Here is a 26,984-nt window from a genome sequence, read left to right on the forward strand (position 1 = left end):
CTGTAGGTTAGATGTATACACAGTGAGAGAGCCATGTTGACTGTTCACTGGTCAGTTACGTTTATATCACTGTTGAGCAGCCAACTGCTTCATCTTGTCATGTAATCAACCAAGTTTGAGTGGATTTATTTCTTCTACCTTTCTTCTATTAACAATAAATCATGCATTGATTGTGGCAGGTCAATTCTAACAGTCACAACCCGATGTTTTAATTGTTGCCGTCCACAGTCCGTCATCTGTGTTTCAGTGGCGGATACAGTGCTCCATCTCAAGCAGTTAGACGGTGTCTGTGTCTTGACGGTTTTATTGGTCTTTTGTGAGTAGATTCTGTACGAATGGAATAACTGGCATAAAAACCTATGATATATAGTTTCAGATATTTTACCCATACATGATCCTTTTTATTGTAGCCTGTTCATCATGGCTGTGATAAAAGAGTTGATATTAAGTGAATGTTGTATTATTTCCCGGGGGCCAATATTCCAGCTATAAGCCAGGATGTAATGTATATAATTAGTCTGGGCCTGGCTGTGATATAGATTCATGAAAACATAATTTCAATTTCTTTTGAAGTTTCAATAAAAAGTTCTGGGTTAGTATTATATTTGATTGAACACAATCTTTTCTTCTTTTAGTGATCTCTGTGGATGCACAAGATGAGTTCACACATGGGAATGTATGTTTTCCAGATGAACATTCGAACTGGCACTTAGAATTTCTCACCCTGGGATTTTTACTCAAATATTTGAAATGTATATTTCACATGTGATAAACCAACAAAATTTCACAGCTCAGAGTAGAAAATGGCTTGGCGGTAGACTGAGAGAGCAATGAAAATGTGGGACATTTTCGAATGAATATACTTGACTGATGAGTAGATATATTATTTTGAACTTCTGTAATTTTGCTTAAACCCAAGACACCATGAGAGCTATATTTGGCCCACTACTTTTACCAATTTGAAGCTTTGTCTGACAACAGTGTGTAGGAATTTGATCAGAGGTAGACAGGGACTCCATTATTCTATGTTTGACTTATAAAGATCTGTTATTACAATGTGTCACCAAGCTGATTGTGTGTGTGCTACTACCACTACAGCATGGTTTGGTGCTTGTGCTCTCAACCACTGGTTTGATTAATAAGAAAGTAAGATTCTTTATGGATAACAACTTCTTTTATTATATATGATGCGACGTTTTGGTATGGATTCTTATACCTTTGTCAAGCAAGAGTCACTCTTGCTTGACCACGGTATAAGAATCCATACTGACATATGGTTACAACGAAGATGAATTTCTCCACTAACTTGGGGGAAACATCTGCAAACCATATGCAGATTAATTGCACGAGGATCATGCATCAAATTGCTGAAAAGCATGTGCAAAAATGTGCATGTGAACAGCTGCGTTTTGGTGTAAAGTTTTGATAAATAATTGCCATTTTTCACTGAGTTTCATCATTTATTGAACACATGACAATAAAGCTTTTCAACGTCACGAATTTGTTTTACAATACATCAGCTCATGTATAAACAGTACCTTTAAACTGTATGGATTATTTTACAAAATCTAGTTCAGAACAGTTGACTGAAGTAAGTGGCTACATTTACACTAGTGAGTCTAAACTTTTGATGGGGAGTATAGATAAATGACTGCTCCTGTACAACTTGGTCCCATTGTGAATTATTGCCATCCATATTTTTACGAACTACGACCACTAGTAATGTTAGTGTTGCAATCAAAACTGTTGGAATCAATACCAGGAACTGACTTATCTCCTTCTTGTTGTCTAAACTTGGTCTAGACCCTCATAACTACAGTATGTCACATTGTGTTTAGTTGCCTGTGTTTCTTACTGAATATTTTCTGTGTGTTAATACATACGAGTACTTTAACTTTATTCTAAACTGTATTTGTTGCCCATGAAAGTGTTAAAACAGTCTGTATATGAACTGTGTCCCCATCAGTTGCATGGCTTGAAAGGAGAGGAAATGAGAGAGCTTTAACCGAGAAGCTTGAGAGCAGTCCCAGTTATCAGCTAAAGCATAAGTTGCTAAAATTTAGTGGTTGACCTTCATCTGTGTATTTTCTGTTTATGTCCATGTATACACCATGTATATAAATAGTATGTGAAAATATGAAACTATTGCTGTGTTCATCCACATTAGTTCATCTTCAGGGGCATCGGCGCCACGGCTGTCCCAGGCACAACGATTCGCTGAGTTACATCCCTTGGGCACACCAGAAACCTGTGATCGTGGGTTCAAGGTCTGACAGCACAAGACCCCTGCTGATGTGTTTCACTGGAGTGGTAAACATCTGAGACCAATATCACTTAGGGCTTTCAGGCCTTCTGTTCTCTGGTATAAGGCGGATATTGACTGTAAAATATGACTGGGAGCGATACGTTTGTGGTTTGATTGTAGCTGTGTCAAGCGGACATTTCAATTCAAAATGCATATCATATCCTATGAATCACTGTAAATATTAAATATTAAATCATTGTGTTGTCTGTTTTCTGTAACTTCAATGGAATCATGGTTCTGAAAATGTCCACTCACTCACTCACTCACACACTAAGCCCACTCACCCACTCTCTCTTGCCTACTCTCTCTCACTCACTCACTCACTCACTTTTCTTCATTGCCATCAGTGTCATGCCAAAGACCTGGGTTCCATTCTCCACAAGGGTATATTATGTGAAGCTCATTTCTGGTCTGCTATAATATTGCTGGAATATTGCTAAAAGCAGAGTAAAACTAAACTCACTCACTCATTGCCATCAGCCATTGACAGAAATCATGTGAAACCCATGTCAACCCAGCTTCACTATATTCTCATCCACCCAGTGAAACCCATTATGCCTAGCCTTGCTCCATGTCTGTAGCTAATGATGGATATTTTGTAATTCTATCCATAGAATATTCAAGTATAAATAAGCTGATGGGATACCAGTCTTTTATAGGAACAACCTGTTGATATGTTTACCTCAATCTTGGAATTATGAATAAGATATAGAATCTTTTCCTTAGAATTTTTGCAAATCTATCATATGCACAAGTGTTACAGATGGAAAAATGTGTGAAAGTGGCATTTCCTAACTTTTCTAAACTCTAGCAATGCATTCAAAATCAAACTTCAGATGAATGTTTCATATCTTTTGTCATTACTGTCTGTACTTTACTGAATGGTTCTTGATTTACAAATTGGTGTACATCTAATCACACAATGGCAATTATCATGCCTTGTAGTGACAGTTACACCAGTTCCTCTTGAAATCATGTTTCATGAAACAATTATTTCACAGTGTTCAGACTTAAATAAAACATGTGGGACTACATAAAACATGGTAGCCCTTATCAATAATGGATGTCGATTCCTTATTTGCCTGATGTGCTTCACTTAAACACTTCATATGAATGCATTGTACCATTTGAGTTGACTAGGGAAGAACAAAGACACAAACACTGTTCCGTGTAATGCAACTGGACACCAATATTGTGGTGACATGTTTGAGCTTCGCCTTGATAGAAATTAAAGGCTGCTGACAATATATTTCAAAAAGAGCTGAAATGCTTTAAAACATTTCAACAAAAACAATGTATGATTCTGACTATATCATAGGTATGTGTTAAGGAATCACTGTCAACTACTGATGACACCAGGTGTTCGTCAATTCTGATGACAACAGTCACAAACACATGCAAAGGCAAGTCAACTGTTTACTTGAGAACACAGGAGAACATACGATAAAAGTCACAATGGGGAATAGCATTGTAATTTGGCTACCGATGCGTCAAATTTGAAATTGTCTTCTACATATATTACAAACGTGCAAACAAAATTTCCAACCATCTGACCAGGAATTATCACAAAAAATCAAGAAGGCTTGGTTACAGAAAACAATGTATGAACCATATGAAAAAAGGTGTGGAGGGAAGAGAGAGAGAGAGAGAGGATTTTAGATTAGACAGATTAAACTGACTCCTCAAAGTCTTAATTTTATCTGCTTCAATAATGACACGAACCAGACAGGGCAACAACAAGTGTACTGTTTCAACTATTTTGGATTTACAAATCCAGGCATCAAATCACCAACCAACAACTGTCTTTGATAAAAAACAAACAAAACATATTTGATGTTAAACAATCGAGAAACTGCTGCAGTTTAAGACTACTTATTCCCGTGCTGGAGGTGTCTGATGTCTCTTGTTTCAGCCATTGCTGATATAGGTCAGTGTTCATTACTTTACAAACAGTGTAAATTTCAAAATGAAATTTCAATTCTAAGAAAATTGATATTGTCTGTTTTCATTATTATAAGTGGTATAGTATTAATCGTTTGATGTAGCAGGTTTTGAGTAGATTTAGTGGCATGTTGTATGTCACAACACATTAATTGCTTGTTAGTCTGTGTGCTTCACTCAGTATGGCGACATCTTCTCATGTTTGCTATAGGAACCTGTTAATCAAGTCTCTTTGATTCATGCTTATTTGATTGTGTGTGTGGTAGCCGAGGGGGGATGGACATGTTTGGCTCACTAGCAAGGAGGAAATATCATTGTCATGACACTGAGTGATGGGGAGGACCAGCAACAAGACAAAACTAATTAACAACAAGTTGAATCTAATCTGTGGCAGACCCAGCGGGATTATCGACACAGAGGTGGGTCAGATGATATGTGGTTTTAACATGACATTCAAGACTATTGCACTTATAATGTACGAAGCAGTTTTTAGTGTTGGGCAGTGGAGTGGTGTGGGGATTGGGTGCAGTGGTGTGCATGTGAGGGTTCACACTCAGCCCTAGCCCTAGCCCTTATACTTACACTTACCTGTACCCATACCCTTATGCTGACACTCACACTTACCCGTACACTTACACTTATTGTTACCCTAATCCTAACCATAACCCTTACCTGTATCCTTATCCTTACCTCACCCTTCTCTTAACCTTTATCTTTTTCATTATCCTTATCCTTATCTTTACCCTTCTTATACTCATACCCATACCCTACCCATACCCATACCCATACCCATACCCTAAACCTAAACCTAACAATCACTCTAAACTTTGTGTCTGCAAATGTTTTGATTGTGATTTTGTTCCATTCTAATGTTTGAAGTGCTACTGACTAGAAAGGTCCATGCTATACTGCCCTTGTGCTTGTCTGGACTAACTTCGCTTTTACAGTCCCTGCCCAATAGGGTGCATACCACAATCAACCCTCTCCAAGCCAAACAAGCCTTGGTTTCTCCACACAGGTTAACAACACTCAACATCTTTTAATGTTTTTGGCTATGATGCTGGTTTTATAGTTCTAGCTGAATCATGCTGCAGGTTAACCAACTTGTATGTGTCACTCAAACACTGTGAGTCTCCATGGCAACCTCTTCTTTTTTATGCCTTTAATGCAAAGGTCCTGACTGGTAAACCCATGAAGACCCGGTGTAATAGCCCAGAATAACCCCCCACCAGATTATACTCCGGGGTAAACTATAGGCTAGCCCAGTTTATACCCCGGGGGTATATTCTGGACCAGGCCAAAGTATACCCCTCCAGCCCAGACTATACCCCTAAAAAATAATGTTGACAATTCACTCAATATGAGTGTGTGACTCCGGGCAATGGTCTTGGTGTCATTTAAAGGAATTTGTAGGTGCATTTCATTTACATTACTGCATAATACAAAATTACTGCACAATACAATGCCCAGAAGTGCTGGAAACCATCCTCGATCTACACAAAGGCATCTGTTCCACTGTTCCGACAATATCTCCAATGCACAGCTGCAGGATCACCAGAAAGAAAACTACATTAATGATGAACTAAAACATTTCCTGAACCAAACTGTGAATGAGTACATCACCTGGGGTATAGTCTGGGCTAGCCTAGTTTAACCCCGGGTATAGTCTGGGACAGGGGTATACTCTGGCCTGTTACACCGGATTAGAATTAGTCATCAGCAACCCATGCTTGTCGTAAGAGGCGACTAACTGGATCGGGTGGTCAGGCTCGCTGACTGGGTTCACACATGTCATCATATCCCAATTGTGTAGACCGATGCTCATGATGTTGATCACTGGATTGTCTGGTCCAGACTCGATTATTTACAGACCTACACCATATAGCTGGAATATTGCTGAGTGTGGCATTATACAACAAACCAACCAACCAGCCTACCAAACCAACCTCACTGGTAAACAACAAGTACTGTCTTTTAACATCTTCCAGTATGTTTGATTGGCATTTTAGAAGATGCTATTTGATGAACATAGAGCATTTTCTGGGTTTCATCTTCTATTTATTGTTTGGTACAACGTTTCAGGGCTTGTTCTGGTCCCATCATCAGGTAGAACATCATATTGTTTGGTACAACGTTTCAGGGCTTGTTCTGGTCCCATCATCAGGTAGAACATCATATTGTTTGGTACAACGTTTCAGGGCTTGTTCTGGTCCCATCATCAGGTAGAACATCATATTGTTTGGTCCCATCATCACCACGTTTGGTACAACGTTTCAGGGCTTGTTCTGGTCCCATATCATCAGTTAGAACAGCGTTTATTGTTTGGTCCCACAATCAGGTACAACGTTTCAGGGCTTGTTCTGGACCCATCATCAGGTAGAACTAAAGAACAATAAAAAGAAGATGAAACCCAGAAAATTCTCTATGTGTTCATCTTCCAGTATGACACAACCAGAGACAAACCCTGACCTTCCATCTCCAGGCAGATGCTCTATCCACTGTACCAATGAGGCAGTCTGTCAGCACTAAGGCCCAGTAGCAGCCAGATTGAGCATGGAAATAAAATTCTGAATCAATATGAAATCACAGTGCCAATTAGGAACATCTTCAGGAAATTAATTATGATTGTATTCTTCCACGAGAGTACAGTGTCAAAGGACAACATATTATGAGGACCCGTGGGATTTAAGTAATGAGGAAAACATTTTCAAATCATGGTGAAAGTTATAAGATTTGTTCCTTTGAAGGAGAATTGGACTTCATTCATTTCATCATTAGCCATATGTGACTAAATGAATTAGTAAGGATAAATTATATCAAAAATGCTGATTAGTAATGAATTTTCAATACATTTTCCTAACATTTTAACTTGAGTATTTCCTTTAAAAAAACATTGTAGAAAAGGACACATCATGTCATTGTGGGTCACTGACTTGCTCACTGTTAATTTGGTCTCTAAATCAACCTTTTTGATTTTCTATCAGGCCAGACCAATTTTATTTCTTGTTTTACAGATTTTTGTCAGAAAACCTAAAGGCAGGAGGAAAAAAAAATGAAAATAAAAATCACCTGTCAAAGTAATATTCCTTCTAAATACTCAAAGTATGTTACTTTTGGCAATTTATGAAGTGTATATGGGGCAAAAAACAATCTGAAAACAAAATTTCTTGTATGTTTACATTTTTGGCCAATAAAAACTTTAGAATTTATTTTTTTGAGTGGGGAAAATTATTATTTTTTTTTTTTCTTATTCTTGAAAAAATATGACAGGCAGATCCGTAAACAAGAAATAAAATTGGTCTGGCCTTAGCAGTAAGTTTGCAAATGTAAATGTGAAACCAGCCCAGTTGTGGGCTGTGAAACACAACATCCCTTGACACTATGCAGCTAAGTGTTATTGAGAATACTTAACACACAAACAACTTGTTATGGAAATAGTAAACACTTAAAATACTTTAATCATAATGTCTGTGTTCAGCGCACACTGTTAACTCATACAGAGGAGGATTAAAATTGTGGGTTTTTTCTTTCAGAAAATCAATATGTACACCAATAAAAAGAATCACTCATTATTTTAATATTTTCTGAACTCCCCAGTGTCATTTAGAAATGCTTGATCTTGATAAATGTTTAATAGCTCAAGGGTATTTTATGAAAGGTTGGTACACAAACCTGGTAGCATTTTTCATATTATATGATATAATGAAGCAGGGCAAGCATTATTGTTTATTAGCAGTTTAACACTGCTCTCATCAATATTCCAGATATATGGCAGCGGTTTGTAAATGATTGAGTCTGGACCAGCCAATCCAGTGGTCAACAACATGAGCATCAATCTATGCAGTTGGGATACGATGACATGTGTCAACCCAGTCAGCAAGCCTGATCCTGTTAGTGGCCTCTTACACAAGCATGGGCTGCTGAAGATCGATTCTAACCCAGATATTCACAGCATTATTGAAAGGGAAGTTAACCTCTTGTCAAGGACTAGCTACCAAAGACTGTTGTTTCGTAGATTCTGTATGTGGATACAAATGCATCTTTGTGAGGCAAACATAACAGCCTCAGAAAATATGTAAAAGTTTACAATTTTAAGTATACCATGGAATTCCTTCCAATTCTCCATCTGAGTGAGTGAGTGAGTTTAGTTTTACGCTGCTTTTAGCAGTAGTCCAGCAATATCACGGCAGGGTACACCAGAAATGGGCTTCACACTATGTACCCATGTGGGGAATCGAACCCAGGTGTTCAGCGTGACGAGCGAAAGCTTTAATCACTAGGCTACCCCACCACTCCACTGTCCATCTGAAGACATTTTTGTTCAACCATTACCATGAAAACCTTTGGTTGGATTGTTTTCAAATACATGTATGGGGACCACTGTCTTTGTCTGAAGGAGAGGTGGAGTGCAAATATTCATTATGTAATATTCTGATTTTTTAAAAAGAATTACAGCAATTTACAAATTTAAACTTAGATGAGTTTATCACAAAAAGTATTGGTCAAAGTGTTTTGATGTTTGGAAATGGCTTCTTTATCAAAAAGCTTGATGCAGTGTCAAGTTTGGTTCTTATTTTCTAACTTTTAGAAATTTACAAATTTTGAGCTTAAAAAAACATAGCTTTTGAACACATTTAAATGGATCCTTTTCAAATTTGTGGATCATCCTCCATATCTACAGTAGAGGTGCAAACTTATATTTTTACCTTTATGATTTATCATGAATTATCGGGGCAGTGGGGTAGCCTAGTCACGCCGAAGACCCGGGTTCGAATCCCCACGTGGGTAGAATGTGTGAAGCCCATTTCTGGTTTTCCCCACCCTGATGTTGCTGGAATATTGCTAAAAGCGGCGTAAAACCAAACTCAGTTAGTCAGTATCATGAATTATCACAAATGACATCTCTTGAACTTCTCGAAATGTCCCAAATCAATTGTTTTCAACCAAAAACTATACAATCATTGAATAGATTGTTTTTCGATTTTAGTAATGGCATCTTTTTTTGTCAAGAGTAATCAACATTAGTGGTTAGTTCAGCTGATGTTGGGAGTCACAGTTTTGGGGATATTAGTAATCCTTGCTCACTGTTTTGGCTTGCTTTTATAGAAACGACATGGAAATCTGTTGATCCTTGCTCACTGTTATGGCTTGCTTTTATAGAAACGACATGGAAATCTGTTTTAGAAGAGCAGAATTATTGATGAATTTGTTTTCCTATTGTATATTATATATGCCACGTACACTTGATTGTCTTGGGGAGCAACCGTTTAATTTATTGGGGGTGGTGTGCTTTAAGATCAGCATTCTTTAAAATATAGGACCTCATATATTTTCTTCAAACATAAACAAGTTAACATTTATACAATTTTCTAAATAGAAACAACAAAAGTGTGTATTATTTTGACATACCAACTGCAAGAAAAGGGCATTTTTTGTTACCTTTTATAGGAGCATTTGTATTTCGTTTTCAGGAAAACTGACTTTATTATGGTTAATTGATTGAAAATGACTTTGTTTGCAAATAAATTGTGTATTTCAAGAGACTGCTCCCCAAATGATCATGCCCACATAATGGTATTTTATGGGTGTTTCGCTCAATGTTGAGATGGCCTCGGCGTTTCAATGAGGCATGACATGACTTCATACACTGTGTAATTATAGATTGAGTTGGTATTTGAGTAGAGCTGGTAATATCACGACAGGGCACATGACACTTCTATATATTGTCCTCGTTTTGAACTCATTGTCCTAATTATAGAGATCACTTCCAGTCATGTGTTTGCTTTTGACATCTGTGCTGTAGTACTTCACTATCTCTTGACAACAGTATACGAATACATACCGTCATAAGAGAGAAGTTGCCATCCATAAAGTATCTTACCTTCTTATCTGTAGTGGAGACACCAGGAGTGAACAAACAGTCCACTTTGGGTAGTACTTCGGTATATCAGGGGGGTTGGGAGGAGAAACTGATGTGATGAAGATGCTATCATCTCCCTTCTGGGCATTCGGCGTGTCTCCTAATTGGCACCCGATTTAAGAACGCTTGAGTCAGTTGATGAAGTACATTGAAGTGTGGTTTTCAAATAGGATACAAGTTGCTGTGGGGCATCCCAGAGGTAAAGAGTCGCGGGGGAAAGAACAGGGTTTACATGGGTAAAATGACTTTGTTTGCAAATAAATTGTGTATTTCAAGAGACTGCTCCCCAAATGATCATGCCCACATAATGGTATTTTATGGGTGTTTCGCTCAATGTTGAGATGGCCTCGGCGTTTCAATGAGGCATGACATGACTTCATACACTGTGTAATTATAGATTGAGTTGGTATTTGAGTAGAGCTGGTAATATCACGACAGGGCACATGACACTTCTATATATTGTCCTCGTTTTGAACTCATTGTCCTAATTATAGAGATCACTTCCAGTCATGTGTTTGCTTTTGACATCTGTGCTGTAGTACTTCACTATCTCTTGACAACAGTATACGAATACATACCGTCATCATAATATAAGAGAGAAGTTGCCATCCATAAAGTATCTTACCTTCTTATCTGTAGTGGAGACACCAGGAGTGAACAAACAGTCCACTTTGGGTAGTACTTCGGTATATCAGGGGGGTTGGGAGGAGAAACTGATGTGATGAAGATGCTATCATCTCCCTTCTGGGCATTCGGCGTGTCTCCTAATTGGCACCCGATTTAAGAACGCTTGAGTCAGTTGATGAAGTACATTGAAGTGTGGTTTTCAAATAGGATACAAGTTGCTGTGGGGCATCCCAGAGGTAAAGAGTCGCGGGGAAAGAACAGGGTTTACATGGGTAAAATGTTTGAAGCGCATTTCTGGTGGAATATTGCTAAAAGCGGCGTAAAACCACACTCATTCACTTACAGCCTTCAATAAAATCTATGGCCGTACGGGCACATAAGCGTAGAGCTAAATATTTTATGAATTTCGTGCTTTCAACAAAAGGATAAGAAGAAGGAAAATCGATTTCAACATCGAAATATTTCATGGCATCCAGAATAATGATCTGGAATAGCACGCAACATGACCAAAGGGGGATGTCGGCAACATTCTGACATGACATACGAGTGAGAGAATCCTGTCACCATTCTGACATGACATACGAGCGAGAGAATCCTGGTAACATTCTGACAAGACATATGAGCGAGAGAATCCTGTTACCATGCTGACATGACATGAGCGAGAGAATCCTGGCACCATTCTGACATGACATACGAGCGACAGAACCTCTGTAACATTCTGACATGACATACGAGCGAGAGAATCCTGGCACCATTTTGACATGACATATGAGCGATAGAATCCTGGCAACATTCTGACATGACATACGAGCGAGAGAATCCTGTTACCATTCTGACATGACATGAGCGAGAGAATCCTGGCACCATTCTGACATGACATATGAGCGAGAGAATCCTGGCAACATTCTGACATGACATACGAGCGACAGAACCTCTGCAACATTCTGACATGACATACGAGCGAGAGAATCCTGGCACCATTTTAACATGACATATGAGCGATAGAATCCTGGCAACATTCTGACATGACTTGCGAGTGAGAGTCTCGACGACACTTTGACATGACATACGAGCGAGAGAATATTAGTAACATTCTGAACATATCACGCAAGAGAGATAATTCAAGAGAACATTCTGAAAATGTCACGATAAAGAAAATCTCGGCAACTTTACAAAATGCGTCATGTCGGACTCTTCGACGTAATACGTGAATATTACTGGAACAAATTTTGATGTTTCCCGAAGGATGATAATTTGTTGCTTGACGCTCCACTCAACTATATTTCAACTATTTGTTGCATGTTAATAATCAAGTCTTGACCAGACAATCCAGTGATCACAAAATGAAATTTTGCATCTCTTAATTGTGTCGGAATCGGAGTTAATAGTGCAGCTTTTGAAAATCAAATAGTGAGCTTGTAAGGCAGTTGGGTACGTACAGTTCCACTATTTTAATCTTCTTCCACCTTCTGTCACTGGAACACTGGCTCTACATATAAAATACTTGACTAGGATGAGGAAAAGAGTATTAAAACAGTAACTATAATTGGATGTGCTTCAGGTCAATATACATAGATACGTTCCTGCTTGTTTGAACAAACGCCTGCGTAACTGCAGACAACTTATTCCATACACATGGTAGTGTATTACATGTATTACAGCGAATTCAGATGACCTGTGTTTTAGCGTATTCAACCCCCGTGAGGAGTTAGAACTGGTACCCTGCTAACGCTGCGTGTACGTCTGAGTGTATATATACGGCTTGCAATTGAATATTGCTGATTGCTGGTTATAACCAAACATGGGTTATAGAACAGGGATTTTACGAACGCTTGTAGCACCTGTATTCAGTAAGGTAACCTCACAGTTCACTCACAGACCAGGCGGTAAAGTTTCTTTCTCAATATCGATGCGGATGCTGACGAGCTCTGACCTCATCACGCGGGCTTTCTACCTGGGATTGCAGAATGCGGTGCGTCATGTCAAATAACTTTGTAATGCTGTATCGAATGATAGTTCGTGATAAAAGGTACCCTCGTTTAAGGAAGGAATGTTCTCGTCACATGGTTTAGGGGACGTGTGCCCAATGATACCCTGTCGCTGACCGGGAAGGGATATTCTAGGTGTTACATTGTTCTGGAGCATAAAGGGGTATTATCTGTGATACACTGTCGTGGGGAGGAAAATATTTAACGATATTGGTGGTGATGCAATCTTATGGGGCTATTTTGGTGATTGTCAAATGGTATGAACGCTATAAGTAAGTGGTAATGCAGTGTCACGGAAGTGTAGAGCTGTGTTCTCGGTGATGCTCTGTAATTGATACAGAACTGTATGCAATCTTATGGGGCCTATGGGTGATACACTATCCAAGGTACAGAGCGGTATTGTGGGTGATTCACTATCCAGGGTACAGAGCGGTATTGTGGGTGATACACTATCCAGGGTACAGAGAGGTATTGTGGGTGATACACTATCCAGGGTACAGAGCGGTATTGTGGGTGATACACTATCCAGGGAGCAGAGCGGTATTGTGGGTGATACACTATCCAGGGTACAGAGCGGTATTGTGGGTGATACACTATCCAGGGTACAGAGCAGTATTGTGGGTGATACACTATCCAGGGTACAGAGCGGTATTGTGGGTGATACACTATCCAGGGTACATAGCGGTATTGTGGCCGATGCACTATCCAGGGTAAAGAGCGGTATTGTGGGTGATACACCATCCAGGGTACAAGGCGGTATTGTGGGTAGTCACGGAAGGGAGAGCCATGTTTCGGTGATGCTCTGTAACGGATACAGAACTGTATCATGGGCGATGCACTATCCAGGGTACAGAGCGGTATTGCGGGTGATACACCATCAAGGGTACAAAGCGGTACTGCGGGTAGTCACGGAAGTGAGAGCCGTGTTCTCGGTGATGCTCTGTAACGGATACAGAACTGTATCCTGGGTGATGCACTCTCCAGGGTACAGAGCGGTATTGCGGGTGATACACCATCCAGGGTACAAAGCGGTATTGTGGGTAGTCACGGAAGTGAGAGCCGTGTTCTCGGTGATGCTCTGTATTCTGTGAGATACACTGGTCAGGATACAGAACGGTATTCTGTGAGATACACTGGTCAGGATACAGAACGGTATTTTGTGAGATACACTATCCAGGGTACAGAGCGGTATTGTGGGTGATACACTATCCAGGGTACAGAGCGGTATTGTGGGTGATACAATATCCAGGGTACAGAGCGGTATTGTGGGTGATACACTGTTAAGGATACAGAACGGTATTCTGTGAGATACACTGGTCAGGGTACAGAACGGTATTCTGTGAGATACACTGGTCAGGGTACAGAAAGGTATTCTGTGAGATACACTGTTAAGGATACAGAACGGTATTCTGTGAGATACACTGTTAAGGATACAGAACGGTATTCTGTGAGATACACTGGTCAGGGTACAGAACGGTATTCTGTGAGATACACTGGTCAGGGTACAGAAAGGTATTCTGTGAGATACACTGTTAAGGATACAGAACGGTATTCTGTGAGATACACTGGTCAGGGTACAGAACGGTATTCTGTGTGATACACTCTGGTCAGGATACAGAACGGTATTCTGTGAGATACACTCTGGTCAGGGTACAGAACGGTATTCTGTGAGATACACTGGTCAGGATACAGAACGGTATTCTGCGAGATACACTGGTCAGGATACAGAACGGTATTCTGCGAGAAACACTGGTCAGGATACAGAACGGTATACTCGTGGGAGGACATTATGGTATGCCTATGAGGTGGCTCGCGGGGACACTAAACCAACAAGACAGGAACCAACCAACCGACTATGTGTCAGTTAAAATATTTTATTTTTATCGGTTCATATCAGTTTGAGACATCGACGTAGAAATATATAAATATACAAAACAAACAGTCATATTCATGCAAAGAGTATGTAGGTTGGAATCAGGTTGTTCTCGGATTGTACTATTGATTTACAATCGATGTAGATCAGTCACAGTTTGGTAGAAGTAGCTGGTTTGTTGTTTAACGTCGCACTTGGCAATATTCTAGTTATAGGCCTGTAAATATCGATTCTTGGCCAGACAATCAAGTGATTGATATGGTGGCCACCAACTCATCCATCCGATAACACCCCATCATCTGTCACCCAATTCATTTGGTCGCCTGTTGTCACCAGCACAGGTGGAAGAACTTAGCATGGATTGGTTATGATAAATACGGTATCACTCGACAGAAGCTCCTATTTCATGAACCACACGTTTACATATATCCAGTCTGCACACAAGCATGTACACTACGATTGTATGAAAAAGACCCTGATCGCGCGATGTTAGTCACGTGACTAGATACGACACATATTAGACTGCGCGTTTGCGCATGACAATTCATTCTAAAACTGCCACACCGACTGCGTGTTTCAGATGGCGGAAATCGTCCTTTAATTCATGCAGCCTTCCTTCATGTGATCTGGTATTTGTTCTCTATAGTCATCTAATATGGTGTAGTGGTTAGAGCGTCCGCCTGGTCGGCTCGGAGTCAGTATAATGTGTCTGAGTGGGGTATTCATGCTTCACTGCGGCATGGTATCTCAGTGAGCTAGCACTATAAAACCAGCGTAAGTCTGGGCTAGTACAAGCAGCCGCACATACACATACACACGCATGCACGTCGTCATATGAGCGAAATATTCTCAAGCACGACGTTAAACCCAATTTCACCTCACCTCACCATCTAATATGGAGCGACGAACGCAATTGACACATCTCTCACCCCTACCTCCTTCCGAACCGATCAGTGTTATATTTGTTGTCACGACAATCATAGTGAAATATCTCTCCATAACATCCTATCTAGATTTGTACAATGGTGTCCGTCTACGAATGATATTAAGTGTGGTGATTTTCTCCGAATAAGGTGTGCGCTACTGAAGACAATTCCTTGTGAGATCCCGGCTGTGTCACGTGGCTGCTCAAGCACATCCAGCCAACTTCCGCTTCCGGTCCATAGTATCAGATCACGCTAACTGCCCACGTAATATCCACTGTCATTGGGGCTTCAGATATCACATTAAGTAGAATATATCCACTTCGAATATACACTGTTCCACATACACAAAGAGTGGCAGTTTTATCACACAGACGCTCGAAGATACGTTTGTATAGAACATTTATATAGCTGAAGGAATGTGGCAAGTTCAGATGTCTGTGTCTTGCTATCACAGCACTGACCTCCCGTTGGTCACAGCACTGACCTCCCATTTGTCACAGCATTGACCTCCCATTTGTCAAAGCACTGACCTCCCATTTGTCACAGCACTGACCTCCCATTTGTCACAGCACTGACCTCCCATTTGTCACAGCACTGACCTCCCATTTGTCACAGCACTAACCTCCCATTTGTCACAGCACTGACCTCCCATTTGTCACAGCACTGACCTCCCATTTGTCACCCATTTGTCACAGCACTGACCTCCCATTTGTCACAGCACTGACTTCCCATTTGTCACAGCACTGACCTCCCGTTTGTCACAGCACTGACCTCCAACTGGCCACATCACAGATCCCCACTGGTCACAGCACAGACCTTAGCCACAGTGCTGAATGCTAACGGGTCATAGCAAAAGTCCTTGAAGGGGTATTGGACCCCTAATCAAAATGACCTCCCAGTTGAAAGACACTAATTGCATTTCATAACGTGTACGTTCACTTAATAATGTTTACTTCTTTCTTGATTTCAAAGCAAGCTTAAGTTCCACCATGTCCGGTCGGCCACTTACTTCCGCCTTTTTTGAATATTGTTTGACATTGACATAGTCAGGTGCTGATTCTTCGCTCTCTTCCTGAGACTGCTGTTTGTGTTTCACTTTAGGTGTGACCTTTGGTGTGACCTTTTTGGGCGTATGCTCTGCCCTTGCTTTTGCCGGTTGTGCTGTCTTGGCATTAGTCGTCTGTTCTGTCTTTACCTTTGTTGGCTGTTCCTTCTTTACATTCTTCGGCTGTCCTGCCTTTACATTTGTCTTTGGCACTTTAGGGAGAGATCGAGGTGAGGCACGCATCATCTCCTCGGCAGACAGATTTGCATATTTTGGAAGCGTGTTTGCGTTGTTCTGCGCAACACCGTTACCAGTTGATGCTGTAGGAACATTCTGGTAGTCTTCTTGAGCTTCTTCCTCCTCGTCTTCTTCCTTCACCTTTGGATATCTGACCGGTGTTGCACACGTGGTGCGCCGGAGTTGGGGATGTTCACATACCCTTTTGACCCATGGCACGCTACTGGTTTGGGGGGATGTGAACTGGGGCCAGCATACTCGACCGTCAGCTGACTTGACGGGACGGGTGGTTCCTGCTTGACATGGACATCCATAGGTATGTACAGATCATCTGACGCGGGCTTCCAGCTGCCAGGCTGTAAGTAGTCTTCACCACCTTCCTCGTCTTCACCAGCTGTGTTCTCGTTCAACTCGTCGAACCTTCCCTGGGGATTGGGCTCAAACTCGACTTGAGGCGGAGGTGGGGCTATAGGCAGGGAGTCTGCAGATAGGCTCTCGTTTTGGACAAGAAAATCTGTTGAAGTCGACATCTCGGATTCCGGCATCACTGGGGGGATAGGGTTTCGGCATTTCCGGTTGGGAGTCTGGCGTCCTCCTCCTTCGACAACGACACCTGGAAGCACATCAACACATTACCATTATGGGTGAGTGAGTGAATGAAGAAGTGAGTGAGTGAGTTTGGTTTATCGCAGCTTTGAACTGTTTCAGTTACATCACAGTGTGTCATTGTAATGTGTGAGGAAACCAGACGTTTAGCACCAGACTGAATAAGGGTCGTTATAAAGTGTCGCTACTGTGACACATCCCTTAATACAACGACTTGTGTCCACTTTGACAACATGGCGATGTGTGTACTCTCGACATAAATACTTTAATTATTCTCGATATTTGCGTGTTTGATGGTAATCGCAATTATTGATTTCACAGTTTTTTGCCAATTGTTTGTCTTTAAAGTAAGATCACTGTAATGAAAATGAATACACATTGTTTGTTTCAAGGAGGCCTTATATTTCACTTACCATAACAGCACGGCAACGATCGCGAAAATAACAACCACCGCCACTCCTATTCCCACACCAACGTACATCAATGTGTTTGTATCTGAAAACAATAGGTAATCTATCTGTAACGATCCTGCAGCATAAGTGAGCCTGTACCATCGCTCAAGTTAAGTAAAACTGAAACAACCGGTCAACAAGAAACGCTTATAACTCGTGTTTCAAGTTGTTGTAAATAATATGATGTGGAAATATGTACGATAATTTGTCGATGTAGATCAACCAGTGTTACACGTGATGAGTGTGGGGCCACATGAGTTACACGTGTTACGTAGTTCCACCAGTACTACACGTGATGTGTCACATTGTGTGTAGTGTAATACGTATTTGCTGCGAGTCCACCAGTGTAATACGTATTTGGTGTATCTCCACCCGTGTAATACGTATTTGGTGTATCTCCACCCGTGTAAGGCGTATTTTGGTGTATCTCCAGCTGTGTAATACGTATTTGGTGTATCTCCACCCTTGTAATACGTATTTGGTGTATCTCCAGCCGTGTAATACGTATTTGGTGTATCTCCACCCGTGTAATACGTATTTGGTGTATCTCCACCCTTGTAATACGTATGTGGTGTATCTCCAGCTGTGTAATACGTATTTGGATTATCTCCACCCGTGTAATACGTATTTGGATTATCTCCACCCGTGTAATACGTATTTGGTGTATCTCCACCCGTGTAATACGTATTTGGTGTATCTCCAGCTGTGTAATACGTATTTGGTGTATCTCTACCCGTGTAATACGTATGTGGTGTATCTCCACCTTTGTAATACGTATGTGGTGTATCTCCAGCTGTGTAATACGTATTTGGATTATCTCCACCGTGTAATACGTATTGTAATCTCCACCCTTGTAATACGTATGTGGTGTATCTCCAGCTCTGTAATACGTATTTGGATTATCTCCACCCGTGTAATACGTATTTGGATTATCTCCACCCTTGTAATACGTATGTGGTGTATCTCCAGCTCTGTAATACGTATTTGGATTATCTCCACCCGTGTAATATGTATTTGGATTATCTCCACCCGTGTAATACGTATTTGGTGTATCTCCAGCTGTGTAATACGTATTTGGATTATCTCCACCCGTGTAATACGTATTTGGATTATCTCCACCCGTGTAATACGTATTTGGTGTATCTCCAGCTGTGTAATACGTATTTGGATTATCTCCACCCGTGTAATACGTATTTGGTGTATCTCCACCCGTGTAATACGTATTTGGTGTATCTCAACCCGTGTAATACGTATTTGGTGTATATCTCCACCCGTGTAATACGTATTTGGTGTATCTCCACCCGTGTAATACGTATTTGGTGTATCTCCAGCTGTGTAATACGTATTTGGTGTATCTCCACCCGTGTAATACGTATGTGGTGTATCTCAACCCTTGTAATACGTATTTGGTGTATCTCCAGCTGTGTAATACGTATTTGGATTATCTCCACCCGTGTAATACGTATTTGGATTATCTCACCCGTGTAATATGTATTTGGTGTATCTCCACCCGTGTAATACATATTTGGTGTATCTCCGCCCTTGTAATACGTATTTGGTGTATCTCCAGCTGTGTAATACGTATGTGGTGTATCTCCATCCGTGTAATACGTATTTGGTGTATCTTCACCCGTGTAATACGTATTTGGTGTATCTCCACCCTTGTAATACGTATGTGGTGTATCTCCAGCTGTGTAATACGTATTTGGATTATCACCCCCACCCGTGTAATATGTATTTGGTGTATCTCCACCCTTGTAATACGTATGTGGTGTATCTCCAGCTGTGTAATACGTATTTGGATTATCTCAACCCGTGTAATACGTATTTGGTGTATCTCCACCCTTGTAATACGTATGTGGTGTATCTCCAGCTGTGTAATACGTATTTGGATTATCTCCACCCGTGTAATACGTATTTGGATTATCTCCACCCGTGTAATACGTATTTGGTGTATCTCCAGCTGTGTAATACGTATTTGGATTATCTCCACCCGTGTAATACGTATTTGGTGTATCTCCACCCGTGTAATACGTATTTGGTGTATCTCAACCCGTGTAATACGTATTTGATGTATATCTCCACCCGTGTAATACGTATTTGGTGTATCTCCACCCGTGTAATACGTATTTGGTGTATCTCCACCCTTGTAATACGTATTTGGTGTATCTCCAGCTCTGTAATACGTATTTGGATTATTTCCACCCGTGTAATACGTATTTGGTGTATCTCCACCCTTGTAATACGTATGTGGTGTATCTCCAGCTCTGTAATACGTAATTGGATTATCTCCACCCTTGTAATACGTATGTGGTGTATCTCCAGCTGTGTAATACGTATTTGGTGTATCTCCACCCGTGTAATACGTATTTGGTGTATCTCCACCCGTGTAATACGTATTTGGTGTATCTCCAGCTGTGTAATACGTTTTTGGATTATCTCCACTCTTGTAATACGTAGTTGGTGTATCTCCAGCTGTGTAATACGTATTTGGTGTATCTCCACCCTTGTAATACGTATGTGGTGTATCTCCACCCGTGTAATACGTATTTGGTGTATCTCCACCCGTGTAATACGTATTTGGTGTATCTCCAGCTGTGTAATACGTATTTGGATTATCTCCATCCGTGTAATACGTATTTGGTGTATCTCCACCCGTGTAATACGTATTTGGTGTATCTCCACCCTTGTAATACGTATGTGGTGTATCTCCAGCTGTGTAATACGTATTTGGATTATCACCCCCACCCGTGTAATATGTGTGTAATATGTATTTGGTGTATCTCCACCCTTGTAATACGTATTTGGTGTATCTCCAGCTGTGTAATACGTATTTGGATTATCTCCACCCGTGTAATACGTATTTGGATTATCTCCACCCGTGTAATACGTATTTGGTGTATCTCCAGCTGTGTAATACGTATTTGGATTATCTCCACCCGTGTAAATATGTATTTGGATTATCTCCACCCGTGTATTTGGTGTACGTATTTGGATTATCTCCACCCGTGTAATACGTATTTGGATTATCTCCACCCGTGTAATACGTATTTGGTGTATCTCCAGCTGTGTAATACGTATTTGGTGTATCTCCACCCTTGTAATACGTATGTGGTGTATCTCCAGCTGTGTAATACGTATTTGGATTATCTCCACCCGTGTAATATGTATTTGGATTATCTCCACCCGTGTAATACGTATTTGGTGTATCTCCAGCTGTGTAATACGTATTTGGATTATCTCCACCCGTGTAATACGTATTTGGATGTATCTCCACCCGTAATGTATTTAATACGTATTTGGTGTATCTCCAGCGGTATTTGGTGTATCTCCACGTATTTGCGTATTTATCTCCACCCGTGTAATACGTATTTGGATTATCTCCACCCGTGTAATATGTATTTGGTGTATCTCCACCGTGTAATACGTATTTGGTGTATCTCCGCCCTTGTAATACGTATTTGGTGTATCTCCAGCTGTGTAATACGTATTTGGATTATCTCCACCCGTGTAATACGTATTTGGTGTATCTCCACCCTTGTAATACGTATTTTGGTGTATCTCCGACCGTGTAATACGTATTTGGTGTATCTCCACCCGTGTAATACGTATTTGGTGTATCTCCACCCGTGTAATACGTATTTGGTGTATCTCCACCCGTGTAATACGTATTTGGTGTATCTCCACCCGTGTAATACGTATTTGGTGTATCTCCAGCTGTGTAATACGTATTTGGATTATCTCCACCCGTGTAATACGTATTTGGATTATCTCCACCCGTGTAATACGTATTTGGTGTATCTCCAGCTGTGTAATACGTATTTGGTTATCTCCACCCGTGTAATACGTATTTGGTGTATATCTCCACCCGTGTAATACGTATTTGGTGTATCTCCAGCTGTGTAATACGTATTTGGATTATCTCCACCCGTGTAATACGTATTTGGATTATCTCCACCCGTGTAATACGTATTTGGTGTATCTCCACCCGTGTAATACGTATTGTGGTGTATCTCCACCCGTGTAATACGTATTTGGTGTATCTCCAGCTGTGTAATACGTATTTGGTGTATCTCCAGCCGTGTAATACGTATTTGGTGTATCTCCACCCGTGTAATACGTATTTGGATGTATCTCACCCGTGTAATAATCGCGTATTTGGTGTATCTCCGCCCTTGTAATTTGTGTATCTAGCTCATGTGTAATACGTATTATTATCTCCACCCGTGTAATACGTATTTGGTGTATCTCCAACCGTTGTTTGTAATACGTATGTGGTGATTATCTCCAGCTGGTGTAATACGTATTTGGTTAATCTCCACCTGTGTAATGCGTATTTGGTTATCTCCACCGTCGTGTGCGTGTTTGGTGTATCTCCACGGTGTGACTGTGTAATGCGTATTTGGTTGTATCTCCATGGCGTGTTTGGTAATAGCAGTGTGGTTATGTAATGACGTATGATGCGTGTTATCTCCACCCTGTGTAATACGTATTTGGTGTATCTCCACCCGTGTAATGCATATTTGGTGTATCTCCACCCGTGTAATACGTAATTTGGTAATTTGGCTGTAGTAATGCGTAGTTGGATGTCTCCAGCCGTGTAATGCGTATTTGGTTATCATCTTCACCGTGTAATACGTGTTGGTGTATGTGTCCATACCGTGTAATGCGTATTTGGTGTATCTCCACCCTGTGTAATACGTATTTGGTGTATCTCCAGCCGTGTAATGCGTATTTGGTTTATCTCCCACCCGTGTAATATGTATTTGGTGTATCTCCACCCTTGTAATGCGTATTTGGTGTATCTCCAGCTGTGTAATACGTATTTGGATTATCATCCACCCGTGTAATGCGTATTTGGTGTATCTCCACCCTTGTAATACGTATGTGGTGTATCTCCAGCTGTGTAATACGTATGTTTGGTGTATCTCCACCCGTGTAATGCGTATTTGGTGTATCTCCACCCTTGTAATACGTGATAGCATGGTTGGTATCTCAGCTGTATTATTAATGCGTGTTTGGATTATCTCCACCCGTGTAATATGTGTTTTTGGTGTATCTCCGCCAGCGTGATACGTATTTGGTTAATATCCAGCTGTAATACGTGTTTGGATTATCATATCCACCCGTGTATATGTGTTGGATTATCTCCGCCCTTGTAATACGTATTTGGTGTATCTCCAGCTGTGTATTACGCATTGGCGTATCACCCCACCGTGTAATGCATTTGGTGTATCTCCACCCGTGTAATGCCGTGTAATGCGTGTTTGGTTATCTCCCACCCGTGTAATATGTATTTGGTGTATCTCCGCCGATGTAATACGTATGTGATGTATCTCCAGCTGTGTAATGTATTTGGATTATCTCCACCCGTGTATATAATGTGTTTGGTGTATCTCCATTGTAATGCGTGTTTGTATCTCCAGCTGTGTAATGCGTGTTTGGATTATCCGCCGTGTAATATGTGTTTGGTGTATCTCCGCCAACCATGCGCATTGTGGTGTAATCAGTATTGTGTAATGCGTTTGGATTATCTCCACCCGTGTAATACGTATTTGGTTGTATCTCCACCCGTGTAATGCGTATTTGGTGTATCTCCAGCTGTGTAATACGTATTTGGATTATCTCCACCCGTAATAATGCGTATTTGGTTAATCTCCACCCGTGTAATACGTATTTGGTGTATCTCAGCCGTGTAATGCGTATTTGGATGTATCTCCACCCGTGTAATAATGTATTTGGTGTATCTCCACCCGTGTAATGCGTATTTGGTGTATCTCCCGTGCATTGTAATGCGTTATTTGGTGTAATCTCCAGCTCCAGCCGGTAATGCGTGTTTGGATTATCTCCACCCGTGTAATAATGTATTTGGATTATCTCCGCCCGTGTAATACGTGATTTGGTGTATCTCCGGCGATGTAATGCGGTAATGCGTATTTGGATTATCCACGCCGTGTAATACGTGTTTGGATTATCCGCCCGTGTAATGCGTGTTTGGTGTAATCAGCTGTATTGAATGCGTGTTTGGATTATCTCCACCCGTGTAATACGTATTTGGTGTATCTCCACTTAGCCGTGTAATGCGTGTTTGGTTATCTCCACCCGTGTAATGCGTGTTTGGTGTATCTCCGCCGTGTAATGCATTGATTGGTGTAATGCCGTGTAATGCGTGGTGTATCTCCGCCGTGTAATACGTGTTTGGTGTAATCTCCGCCCGTGTAATGCGTGTTTGTGTGTGTCTCCAGCTGTGTAATGCGTGTTTGGATTATCTCCACCCGTGTAATGCGTATTTGGTGTATCTCCGCCAGTGTAATGCGTGTTTGGTGTATCTCCAGCTGTGTAATGCGTATTTGGATTATCTCCGCCCTGTAATACGTGTTGGTGTATCTCCAGCTGTGTAATGCGTATTTGGTGGTGTATCTCCACCCGTGTAATACGTATTTGGTGTATCTCCACCCGTGTAATGCGTATTTGGTGTATCTCCAGCTGTGTAATAATGCGTATTTGGATTATCTCCAGCTGTGTAATGCGTATTTGGATTATCTCCAGCCGTGTAATACGTATTTGGTGTATCTCCACCCTTGTAATGCGTATTTGGTGTATCTCCGTGTAATGCGTATTGTTGGTGTAATCTCCAGCGTGTAATGCGTATTTGGTTATCTCCACCCGTGTAATACGTATTTGGATTATCTCCACCCGTGTAATACGTATTTGGTGTATCTCCACCCGTGTAATACGTATTTGGTGTATCTCCACCCGTGTAATGCACGTGTATCTCCACCCGTGTAATGCGTATTTGGTGTATCTCCACCCGTGTGTAATACGTATTTGGTGTATCTCCACCCGTGTAATGCGTATTTGGTGTATCTCACCCGTGTAATGCGTATTTGGATTATCTCCACCCGTGTAATACGTGTTTGGTGTATTTGGTACGTATATCTCCAGCTGTGTAATACGTATTTGGATTATCTCCACCCGTGTAATATGTATTTGGATTATCTCCACCCGTGTAATACGTATTTGGATTATCTCCACCCGTGTAATACGTATTTGGATTATCTCCACCCGTGTAATACGTATTTGGTGTATCTCCAGCTGTGTAATACGTATTTGGTGTATCTCCACCCTTGTAATACGTATGTGGTGTATCTCCAGCTGTGTTAATACGTATTTGGATTATCTCCACCCGTGTTATATGTATTTGGATGATCTCCACCCGTGTAATACGTATTTGGTGTATCTCCAGCTGTGTAATACGTATTTGGATTATCTCCACCCGTTTAATACGTATTTGGATGATCTCCACCCGTGTAATACGTATTTGGTGTATCTCCAGCTGTGTAATACGTATTTGGATTATCTCCACCCGTGTAATACGTATTTGGATTATCTCACCCGTGTAATATGTATTTGGTGTATCTCCACCCGTGTAATACATATTTGGTGTATCTCCGCCCTTGTAATACGTATTTGTTGTATCTCCAGCTGTGTAATACGTATTTGGATTATCTCCACCCGTGTAATACGTATTTGGTGTATCTCCACCCTTGTAATACGTATTTGGTGTATCTCCGACCGTGTAATACGTATTTGGTGTATATCTTCACCCGTGTAATACGTATTTGGTGTATCTCCGACCGTGTAATACGTATTTGGTGTATCTCCACCCTTGTAATACGTATGTGGTGTATCTCCAGCTGTGTAATACGTATTTGGATTATCTCCACCCGTGTTATATGTATTTGGATTATCTCCACCCGTGTAATACGTATTTGGTGTATCTCCAGCTGTGTAATACGTATTTGGATTATCTCCACCCGTTTAATACGTATTTGGATTATCTCCACCCGTGTAATACGTATTTGGTGTATCTCCAGCTGTGTAATACGTATTTGGATTATCTCCACCCGTGTAATACGTATTTGGATTATCTCCACCCGTGTAATATGTATTTGGTGTATCTCCACCCGTGTAATACATATTTGGTGTATCTCCGCCCTTGTAATACGTATTTGTTGTATCTCCAGCTGTGTAATACGTATGTGGTGTATCTCCATCCGTGTAATACGTATTTGGTGTATCTTCACCCGTGCAATGCGTATTTGGTTATCTCCACCCGTGTAATACGTATTTGGTGTATCTCCGTATTTGGATTATCTCCACCCGTGTAATACGTATTTGGTGTATCTCCACCCGTGTAATACGTATTTGGTGTATCTCCACCCGTGTAATACGTATTTGGTGTATCTGCGTGTAATGCGTATTTGGATTATCTCCACCCGTGTAATACGTATTTGGATTATCTCCTCCCGTGTAATACGTATTTGGTGTATCTCCACCCGTGTAATACGTATTTGGTGTATCTCCACCCGTGTAATACGTATTTGGTGTATATCTTCACCCGTGTAATACGTATTTGGTGTATCTCCACCCGTGTAATACGTATTTGGTGTATCTCCACCCTTGTAATGCGTATGTGGTGTATCTCCAGCTGTGTAAGACGTATTTGGATTATCTCCACCCGTGTAATATGTATTTGGATTATCTCCACCCGTGTAATACGTATTTGGTGTATCTCCAGCTGTGTAATACGTATTTGGATTATCTCCAGCCGTGTAATACGTATTTGGATTATCTCCACCCGTGTAATACGTATTTGGTGTATCTCCAGCTGTGTAATACGTATTTGGATTATCTCCACCCGTGTAATACGTATTTGGATTATCTCACCCGTGTAATATGTATTTGGTGTATCTCCACCCGTGTAATACGTATTTGGTGTATCTCCGCCCTTGTAATACGTATTTGGTGTATCTCCAGCTGTGTAATACGTATGTGGTGTATCTCCAGCTGTGTAATACGTATTTGGTGTATCTTCACCCGTGCAATACGTATTTGGTGTATCTCCACCCTTGTAATACGTATTTGGTGTATCTCCAGCTGTGTAATACGTATTTGGATTATCACCCCCACCCGTGTAATATGTATTTGGTGTATCTCCACCCTTGTAATACGTATGTGGTGTATCTCCAGCTGTGTAATACGTATTTGGATTATCACTCCA

General features: G+C 40.9%; 2 long non-coding RNA genes across 2 annotated transcripts in view; one reads left to right on the plus strand and one right to left on the minus strand.

The window, feature by feature from the left end:
- The window catches only part of LOC124262361, a 48,798-nt gene extending 46,300 nt beyond the window's left edge, over positions 1-2,498 (plus strand). The window contains exons 3-4 of the long non-coding RNA XR_006894566.1: positions 248-316; positions 2,179-2,498. This is a non-coding gene — a long non-coding RNA (uncharacterized LOC124262361). The remainder of the gene's footprint in view (positions 1-247; positions 317-2,178) is intronic.
- Positions 2,499-15,697: 13,199 nt separating this feature from the next.
- The window catches only part of LOC124262358, a 28,035-nt gene continuing 16,748 nt past the window's right edge, over positions 15,698-26,984 (minus strand). The window contains exons 3-5 of the long non-coding RNA XR_006894565.1: positions 17,882-17,963; positions 16,283-17,475; positions 15,698-16,248 (exon numbers count right to left, since the gene is read on the minus strand). This is a non-coding gene — a long non-coding RNA (uncharacterized LOC124262358). The remainder of the gene's footprint in view (positions 16,249-16,282; positions 17,476-17,881; positions 17,964-26,984) is intronic.

This window comes from Haliotis rubra, unplaced genomic scaffold (genome assembly GCF_003918875.1).
Source record: "Haliotis rubra isolate DU_JTF1 unplaced genomic scaffold, ASM391887v1 Scf832, whole genome shotgun sequence".
NCBI classification, from domain to species: Eukaryota; Metazoa; Mollusca; class Gastropoda; order Lepetellida; family Haliotidae; genus Haliotis; species Haliotis rubra.